The 9871-nt window shown below is 52.6% G+C and overlaps 1 non-coding gene across 1 annotated transcript; it reads left to right on the forward strand.

The window, feature by feature from the left end:
* The first annotated feature begins 1405 nt into the window (after positions 1–1405).
* Positions 1406–1477, forward strand: TRNAE-UUC (transfer RNA glutamic acid (anticodon UUC)). Its single transcript has one exon. It is a non-coding gene; the product is annotated as a tRNA-Glu (tRNA).
* The last annotated feature ends 8394 nt before the right edge of the window (positions 1478–9871 follow it).

Below are 9871 nucleotides of genomic sequence, written 5' to 3' on the forward strand. Positions count from 1 at the left end.
TTGTATCAAGGAGGGGTGTTTACTTCCGGTGCCCCGGGGGCCTCCGTACTCTGGGCCCCCAAACTAGGGGCCAGCCCCCCCTTTTAACACCGACTCCGAATAACAAGACAGAGCAGCAGAAAGCTTACTGGGGGACCCGCATGTATGAAAGAAACAAATGGGGGAAAGAAACTGCACCCTGACCCTATGAGTGCACACTTTTTACATCCGGTGTAACATAGATACATTTTGATTTTTAACTTGTTTACATTTGACACGAATAAATATGGAAACATTTGTACTTCAGAATGTTTACCCTGCCCTCCCATGCTTCAGACGTATCTTATCCTACCCGATTTTAAAAAAAGTTTTTCCTTTCGGGTCTTTTAAATTGAAATGATGTCAGAAAGGGACAACACTGAAGAAAATGCCTACAAATGTGTGTTTATTGCTTTTGACCCCCGATGTTTACTTTTGTATAAACACTTGTCCTATTGTGAAGCGCTCAGACACCTTTTGGGTAAAGTCCGCGCTATATAAAAATGCATAAATAAACACCGCAGAGGCTCCTCCCTCGCTCTCCCAGAATGCTGTGCGGGATTATTCGGGGTCTGCCCCCTGTCAAGGCTGCTGATGTCCCGTTGCTGCTCCAGGGCCCTGTGGGCTGTGAGTGCAGTGGCGGTGCTGCCCCCTGGCGGTCACCCTGAGCATCTGAAGATACCTGGGAAGAAGCCAGGGTGACCTGAGCTGGTCCTCCCTCCTCTGTGTGAACCAATCGAGGGTCAGGACTGGGGTCGGTGCTGATAGGAGGGGGAGAGGGGGGTGTAACTGGGCCCCCCTGGAGGCAGCCTGGGGCCGGTGACAGGGGGAGGGGGTGTATCTGGAGCCCCCTGTGGGAGCCTGGGGCCTGTAACAGGTGCAGGGGAGAGAGGGTGTAACTGGGCCCTCCTGGAGGCAGCCTGGGGCTTGTGACAGGGGGAGGGGGTGTACCTGGAGCCCCCTGGGGGGAGCCTGGGGCCTGGGACAGGTGCAGGGGGGTGGGGGGCTCAAGGAAGCAGCTGGTCGGTAACTGGAGAGGGGTCTTTGGGGCCCTCAGCCTGGTGAGGAGACACAGGAGTGAAGGGGTGTCCTGGGGAGAGGGGCGTGGCTTTGTCTGGCCCCAGGGGGGGGGGGCAGTAAGAGTCAGTGCGGGGGCTGCTGCTGTCATCTGGTCCTGGGCTCTGGCTTGGGAGAAGTTCCAGGGTTGTAAATAATGAGATATGAGCAGGGTGTTGCAGAAATCATGACCTCTCATTCCTTGGGTTTATCAGGAGTGTGGGGGTCTGTTACCCGAAAGATGGTCAGTGTGACTTGAAGCATACAGATAAGAGTCTGACAGGACAGACACGTCTCATAGAGAGTGAGCCACATCTTTGAACAGTCAGCCTCCCATATGGTCTAGCGGTTAGGATTCCTGGTTTTCACCCAGGCGGCCCGGGTTCGACTCCCGGTATGGGAAGTACAGCTTTTGCTATTGCAAAATTATAAAATTATTTTATTCCTTCCAAACCAAAATGGCTCTGGAAGTCCTAATAACTCTCACTTGCGTCTCTTCCCTTCTATCAGTCTAAAGCCTTTAGCGGTTTACCCCGACCCCTCGGCTCCTGTTCCCGCCCCAGCCCTTACTGCACAGCTGATGTAGTATTAAAGAATTGGAGTGAAAAAGCCACAGATCGATACTATGAAGGGCTGTTCGATGTTTGCCTTTTATCACACAACGAAGAGTACAGATTATATAAATTGCCCGTGGATTACAAGGCACCCGTTTCTCTGCTCTCACTGTGTGAAATGCTCGTTTCTTTCCTGCTCCGCCCGTGCTATGGTAGAGGCGCTTTAGAGTCTGTGTTGTGATATTAATAACCCGCTGTGTTGATTTATAGGCGATGAGGATTTAGGAAGTTCCTGTTTTCTCTCCTCTGTGGGGGCAGCTCCTGTGTCGCCGTTTCTCGGCACTACACCAACTTTAGGAGTAAGTTAAAGCACAGTCATGAAAGGACAGTTTAAAGCATCAATGTGTCATTTTCCATCTGTTGGTTAGGTGTTTTAAGGATTTAATTGTGGAATAGACTTCTTTAATTGGAAGTGCAACGTACCCTGTTGACCAATAAAAAGTCAACAATTAGCTGCAAAGTGACAACCAGGCGGTTCCATGGTGTAATGGTTACCACTCTGGACTCTGAATCCAGCGATCCGAGTTCAAATCTCGGTGGGACCTTGGATACTTTTATTATTCACTCCATTTGTTTTATATTATTCTAGGTATTGAGCAGGGCGCCATTTGTATTTGTTATTTGCTTCCAATTATTCTGGGTCTAGAGTAGTGGGGCATTTGTATCCCGAACATACCCCCTCCCTTCCTGTTTTCATTCTCCTCCTGGTCTCTGTGGACATCCATACATTACCTCCTCGTCCTGTCTTCCTCGCCACAGTAATCTACATATGAGCCTCCGGCTCCACACAGAACTCCAAGTAAAATTAAAAGAGCAACGCTCTAGTCTCCCCTCCCTCCTCCAATATGGCCCCCGAGGCTTCCACCAATCCCATAAAGGGACACATATCCAGCAACTCAGCCTGTTCTTTTTTTCTGCACTTCTCCGAGTGCTGTGTTCCCTGCTGGTCAGGTGAGTGGGCTGGGTTCCTGCTTTAGCGGTTCCCTTAGTCCGTTGGTATCTGGTTGGGGGAAAGTAGTGTTTGTTTCACTGTTGCGTGTATTTCCGTTCGAATTCAAATGCGTGTATGTTTATTTTTTTTCCCCCTTCTTCTGCCTATGTGCCTCGTGTCCTGCCTAGCGGACGTACGTGGCGTTCATTGCGGCTGGGTATGCTGTATGGCCGGGACGCCTTGTGTCCTGTCGGCCGTTTGGTTAATTGCCTTTTGCCGGCCGCGTGTCCTGCTGAGCGGACGTTGCGCGGCCGGGGGCATTGTCTGTGGGGGCCGGAGGCTTCCGTGGGCGTTGTCTTACCTGCTGCCGGTTGGCGTCGGCATGGTTTGCTGCCTCTTCGCTCTCTGCTCCTTCAGGGGCGCATTCAGGGCTCGGCTGGGCTGGGCTCTGCTCTCAGTCTGTGGCTGTGGGTGCGCGCGCGGCGTTTCCGGCTGCATTTATTCTTTGAGCATGCGTCGAGGTGGGGTTTGTGGGGTTGCTTGGCAACCTCGGGCCCTTATTTTAACGGGCTGTTCTACCTTTTGCCTGTGTTTGTTTTGCACTGCTTCACGTGGCTGACTGTCATGGATGTTTCAGCTGATGCTCGTGCTCCTGATTCTTTGGCTGTGGCTTCTGGTTCTGGGGTGCAAATTCCTTCGATGGAGATGTTGCAGCAGATGATCAATTCGGCTGTGTCTGCTGCTTTAAGCGGTCAGGTGCCTGTCCCTCCTGCGAAGAAGGCGAGGGTTGATGGCGCTGCTGCTCCTGCTGATTCTGAGAATGAGGAGGAGGTTGATGTCAGGGGTCGCTTTGTGCAGGGTGCCGACCTGAAGGAGGTGCTGGGTCACATTCGCGATAACTTGGTGTTTCCTGCTTCTGTGGTGCCTCTGGAAGACGATCTGTTTTCGCAATATCATCGTCCTGAGCCTGATTCTTTGCCTCTCCATTCCTCTGTCTTGAAGGTCCTGGAGAATGAATGGAAGGATGTGGACAAAGGTTCCTTTCCTCGTTTCTTGAGTAGGAGGTACCCTCTTCAGGATTTTGCGGTGAAATACCCTGCCTCCGTGAAGGTTGACTCTTTGTTGGCGAGCATGTCTTCACATGGGTCCGTTGTCTCGGAGGACTCTTCTCCTGCGGACCCGGTTGACCGTAAGGTGGATGGTGCTGTGAAACGCACTTTTGCGGCTGCAAATTTTTCTATCCGGGCGGCGGCCTATTCCTCTTACACTATCCAGTCCTTGCTCAAGGATTTCCAGTCTCTGTCGGAGTTGTTGGACCAAGGGGAGGATGTTTCTTCTACCCTGGCGATGATGGAGCAGCAGGTCCGTCTGCTGTCGGATGTCTCCTTTGATTCGCTGGGGGCTGCTGCTTCTGCGGCCGGATCCTCTGTGGCTGCGAGGCGTCAGTTGTGGCTCCGTTCCTGGAAAGCTGATGCTGCTCAGAAGAACTTGCTTATGAAAATCCCTTTCTCTGGGGTTAGACTTTTTGGTTCGTCTCTTGACGACATGGTGAAGAAGACGGCGGAGGACCGTAAACTGCTTGCTCCTGACCGTCCTGGCAGATTCCGTGCTTTTGGTTCCCAGCGGTCTTTTGGTACCTCGAAGAGGGGCCGGGCTGGTCAGCCCTTTCGTGGACGGGGGCGTGGCCGGGGTGCTCCCTCCTTTGATAAGTCCCGGTTCTCCGGCGCTTCTGCCTCCTCCGCTCCTGCTTCCAAATCCTGACTGGATCGCTCCTGGTGTCGGTCCGGTTGGGGGTTGACTTTCTTGCTTCATGGACTCTTGGCGCGAGACTGTGTCAGACCTATGGGTGCTTCGCGTGATTTCGGAGGGGTTGCGCATTGGATTTGCCCAGACGCCCCCAGACTATTTCAAGGCCACTCCTTGTCCCGGAGATCCGGTGAAACGGTTGGCGCTTTTGGACGGCATCGCTTCCATGGTGGTCAAAAAGGCGGTGATTCCTGTGCCCTGCGACCAAGTGGGGGAGGGGGTGTACTCCATTCTTTTTCTGGTGTCCAAGCGCACGGGGGATCTTCGACCTGTGATGGACCTGAAGTGGGTGAATACTTTCGTCCCTCACCAAGGGTTCAAGATGGTTTCCCTGCCTTTGATCCTTCCTCTGATCTCTCAGGGGGATTTCCTTGCTTCGATCGACCTGAGGGATGCTTACCTTCATGTTCCTCTTCATCCGGAGTTTCAGAAGTTTTTCCGGTTTTGTGTGCAGGGGCGTCATTACCAATTCCAGGTATTACCTTTTGGACTCTGCTCTGCTCCACGGATCTTTACTAAGATTCTGGCTCCTCTTATTGGACATTTACATGGAGAGGGGGTTAGTGTTTTTCCTTATCTGGACGACATTCTAATTTCTGCTTCTTCTCTTCCTAAGGCGGAGTTGCATGTCCAGAAGGTGTGCCAGGTCCTGACGCATCATGGGTTCCTAGTGAATGTGCCGAAATCCTCCCTGGTTCCTGCACAAGAATTGACATTCATTGGGGCTCTGTTCAAGACTCAGTTGGGGATGGTGTTCCTGCCCCCTCCCCGTGTTTTGTCCCTGATGTCTGCTGTTCGCTCCCTGTTGGTGGGGGTTTCTCATCCTGTGAGCCTGTGGTTGCGAGTTCAGGGTCTGATGTCGGCTTCCTTGTTGACGGTGCCATGGGCTCGCCTTCATATGTACCCGGTGGTGTCCCACATTTTATCGCATTGGGACCCCTGTTCCCTCGATATGGATGTTCTGGTTCCTATGTCGGAGGAGGTTCGGGTGGTCCTGGGTTGGTGGTTGGACGAGGGTCATCTGTCCAAAGGCCGCCCTTTTCTGATTGTTCCCACCCGCGTGGTCACTACCGATGCCAGCCTGCTGGGATGGGGTGCTACTCTGGGGGTTTCGGCGGCTCAAGGGATTTGGCCTCAGTCGGTTTTGTCATGTTCCTCCAACTTCAAGGAACTGAAGGCCGTCCTTCTGGGTCTGTTGGAATTCTCAGCTCTTGTTCAGGGTCACCACGTGCAGATCCGGACGGACAATCAGGTTGTGATGTCGTATGTGAACCATCAAGGGGGGTGCAGGGTTCGCTCCCTCAGTTGCCTGGCTCGTCGGATTGGTTCTTGGGCGGAGGTGCATCTGTTGTCCCTGTCTGCCATCTACCTACCTGGGGCGGAGAACACAGTGGCGGATTGTCTGAGCCGGGTGTTTCCTTCCATGGGTTCCTTGTCTCTCACGAGGTGGATGTTCAGGAGATTGCGGATGATGTTTGGTTGTCCGATTGTGGACCTGTTTGCCTCCCAGGACAATGCCCAGACCCGTTGTTTTTGCACGATTATGCCTTGCCGGGACGCCTGGAGGGTGGACGCCCTTTCGTTCCCTTGGCCGGAGGGTCTGCTGTATGCTTTTCCCCCTGTTCCCCTGCTTCCGGCTGTGCTACTGAAAATCAAGAGGGAGGGGTCGTTGGTGCTTCTGATTGCGCCTTGTTGGAAGCGTCGCCCTTGGTTTCCCCTTCTGAGGGAATTGACGGTGTCTCCGGGGTGGCCCTTGCCGTTCGTGCCGTATCCTCTGATGGGTCCTCATCTTCCACTGCCGGTGTTCCGTTCCCTGGGTCTGCGGGCCTGGCTCTTGAGAGGGAGTCTCTGATACGTGGCGGTTGTTCGGTGACTGTGGCTGGTGTCATTCAGCAGTCACGGCGGCCTTCTACGCTTAAGTCTTACGCCAAGCATTGGGATCATTTTGCTTCTTGGTGTGTTGATCGTGGGCTGACGTTGGATTCTTTGGATCCGGCTCGCATTCTGGACTTTCTGAACGATGGGTTTGTGTTGGGTTTGGCCATCTCGACCCTTCGGGCTCAGTGGGCCGCCATTCGGGCTTTTCATGTCCTGCCTTTGGTGTCCATTTCTCCGTTGGTTGCTCGACTTTTTAAGTCTCTTTCTTTCCAGCGGCCACGTCCTATCATGCGTCCTCCTCCTTGGGACCTTCCTTTGGTTTTGCGTTCCTTGCAGTTGGCTCCGTTCGAGCCTTTGGAGTCTGTGGACCTGAAGTTTTTGACTCTCAAGGTGGTGTTTCTGGTGGCGATTGCCTCTGCCAGGCGTGTGGGTGAGTTGGGTGCTTTCCTTCGTTCTGCCCCGTTTTTGTTGGTTTTGGCGGACCGTGTGGTCTTGCGCCCTCATCCCACCTTTGTTACTAAAGTGGCTTCTTTTTTTCACCGGTCTGCCGAGGTGGTTCTTCCGGTTCTGTGTCCTGATCCCTCCTCGGCTGAGGAGTCCCTTTTGCACCTCTTGGATGTTCGGCGTGCCTTACTGATTTATGTTTCTCGCACTTCTCCCTTTTGTAAGGTTGACTGCTTGTTTGTAAATTATGGTTTGTCGCGTCAGGGTATGAAGCCCTCCCTGTCCACGATCAGTCGGTGGATTAAGGAGGCCATTCTTTTGGCCTATGCTTCGGTGTCGGTGGTTCCGTCTCTTCCTGTTCAGGGTCGTTCCACCAGGGCTGTTGCTGTATCCTGGGCTTCTTTCAAAGGGGTGTCTATGGAGGATGTTTGCAGGGCTGCTACGTGGTCTTCTCCACATACCTTCATGTCCCATTACCGCCTCCAGATTGGGGGTGGGGGTTCTGTTTCGTTTGCCTCTTCTGTTTTGACTGCTGGGGTGCCTTAAGAGGTTGTCCATTTTTGGGTTGTTGTGCCTCTGTATATTAAAATATGTTTCACTGCACTGATGTGGTGGTCTGTTTTCCTTACATGAAGCTGATTGCTTTGGTATCGGCTCATATGTAGATTACTGTGGCAAGGAAGACAGGACGAGGAGGTAATGCCCCGGTTACTTACCGGTAATCTTCATTACTCCGAGTCCATGTCTTCCTCGCCACAGTATAGTTTCCCTTCCCTCCCGGCCCTGGTGGTGGCTTCATGTCTGCGGCTTGGTTGTCAGGCTGAGTTGCTGGATATGTGTCCCTTTATGGGATTGGTGGAAGCCTCGGGGGCCATATTGGAGGAGGGAGGGGAGACTAGAGCGCTGCTCTTTTAATTTTACTTGGAGTTCTGTGTGGAGCCGGAGGCTCATATGTAGATTACTGTGGCGAGGAAGACATGGACTCGGAGTAATGAAGATTACCGGTAAGTAACCGGGGCATTATCTTTAGGCGGTGCTGGGCAACACAGGTGTTTTATCATTCCTGTGCCTGGGTGGACACCTTTCTCCTGTGGCTGCACAACAGTCACACGCACAGTGTGGACCGGACTCCAGCGCCCTTCACACCGGATAATTTACAAGGAGACACACAGACAAGAAAGCAGTGTGTAAAAGAAAGGCTTTAATAAAGTGTTAATGGATACAAATTAAAAATGCTTTTTGTTTTATTTCTGCACTTTATTGGTAACTACACAACATATGAAGGGAGATGACAATTCCACCATAACTGTTGGGCAAAAAAGTGAAATATAATCTGTTTGTCGCGTAAAGCGATCTAATGGCAGTGGGCCGAGTTTACGCTAACAGCAAAAAAAAAACAAGATTGGCATAGCCAATAGGTCTCACCTTCGGGACCTTAAAAGTGTTTCGCCATGCAACAGTTGATGTATCAAGGATATTGTGCTGCATAACTAAATATCCCAAAAGCGAAACCTATTGGCTATGCCAATGCTTGTTTAAGACGTGTGCCCTTACAGTACCTTGTTCCATCTGCTGTAGATTGAAGTCGTGGTGAGGCCCCGTGACTTGAGACCCATGCCCTTATTAAAGGCACTCAGCGCCTGCTCTCCCCATGACAGGACACGGGCCACTCACCTCCATACACACACCAGGGGAGCGCGTGTCTCCACTCACCTCCATACACACCACAGGGGTGCACGTGTCTTTACTCACATCCATACACACAACAGGGGAGCACGAGTCTCCACTCACCTCCATACACACAACAGGGGCGCACGTAACTCCACTCACCTCCATACACACAACAGGGGAGCAGGTGTCTCCACTCACCTCCATACACACAACAGGGGAGCAGGTGTCTCCACTCACCTCCATACACACAACAGGGGAGCAGGTGTCTCCACTCACCTCCATACACACAACAGGGGTGCACATGTCTCCACTCACCTCCATACACACCACAGGGGTGCACGTGTCTTCACTCACATCCATACTAACAACAGGGGAGCACGAGTCTCCACTCACCTCCATACACACAACAGGGGAGCAGGTGTCTCCACTCACCTCCATACACACAACAGGTGCGCACGTGTCTCCACTCACCTCCATACACACCACATGGGAGCAGGTGTCTCCACTCACCTCCATACACACAACAGGGGAGCAGGTGTCTCCACTCACCTCCATACACACAACAGGTGCGCACGTGTCTCCACTCACCTCCATACACACAACAGGGGAGCAGGTGTCTCCACTCACCTTCATACACACAACAGGGGAGCACGTGTCTCCACTCACCTCCATACACACAACAGGGGAGCAGGGGTCTCCACTCACCTCCATGCACACAACAGGGGAGCAGGGGTCTCCACTCACCTCCATGCACACAACAGGGGTGCATGTGTGTCCACTCACCTCCATACACACAACAGGGGAGCAGGTGTCTCCACTCACCTCCATACACACAACAGGGGAGCAGGTGTCTCCACTCACCTCCATGCACACAACAGGGGAGCAGGTGACTCCACTCACCTCCATCCACACACCAGGGGAGCAGGTGACTCCACTCACCTCCATCCACACACCAGGGGAGGAGGTGTCTCGGGGGTTCGGGAGGAGACGTCTTGTCCCCCCATCATTTAACAGAGGTGGGCAGCAGCTGCAATCCCTGGGGGCCAGGGGTCTGCAGGAACTGCCCTTACTGTGGGTTCATGCAATCCATCAGCTTGCAGGGCCCATAGTGGTCCACCTCTATCCTCGGGCAGTGTCCAGCGTCCTCGCTGCGGCACCTTCTGATTATTTGGAAGATAACTCAGTTGGTGACAGCACAGGCCCCGCAACCTCCGGTTTTGACTCCATGAGAAGCCCATACCAGTCAACATAAACTTTTCTCCTCTTTACACACTACGTGTAACATGACCAAATGAACCGTTTTCCAAACACCGACGGTTGGTTTAGGAAATTTAACGTATAAAATTGCACGAGAAGTTTCTTATTTTAATAATAGTGACTAAATGAGCACTTAATCCCATAACACTCTTTGAAACACCAATAAAGGCAATTAAATGGGTAAACGGCATAAAGC

Source organism: Lissotriton vulgaris, chromosome 1_1, assembly GCF_964263255.1.
Source record: "Lissotriton vulgaris chromosome 1_1, aLisVul1.2, whole genome shotgun sequence".
NCBI lineage: Eukaryota > Metazoa > Chordata > Amphibia > Caudata > Salamandridae > Lissotriton > Lissotriton vulgaris.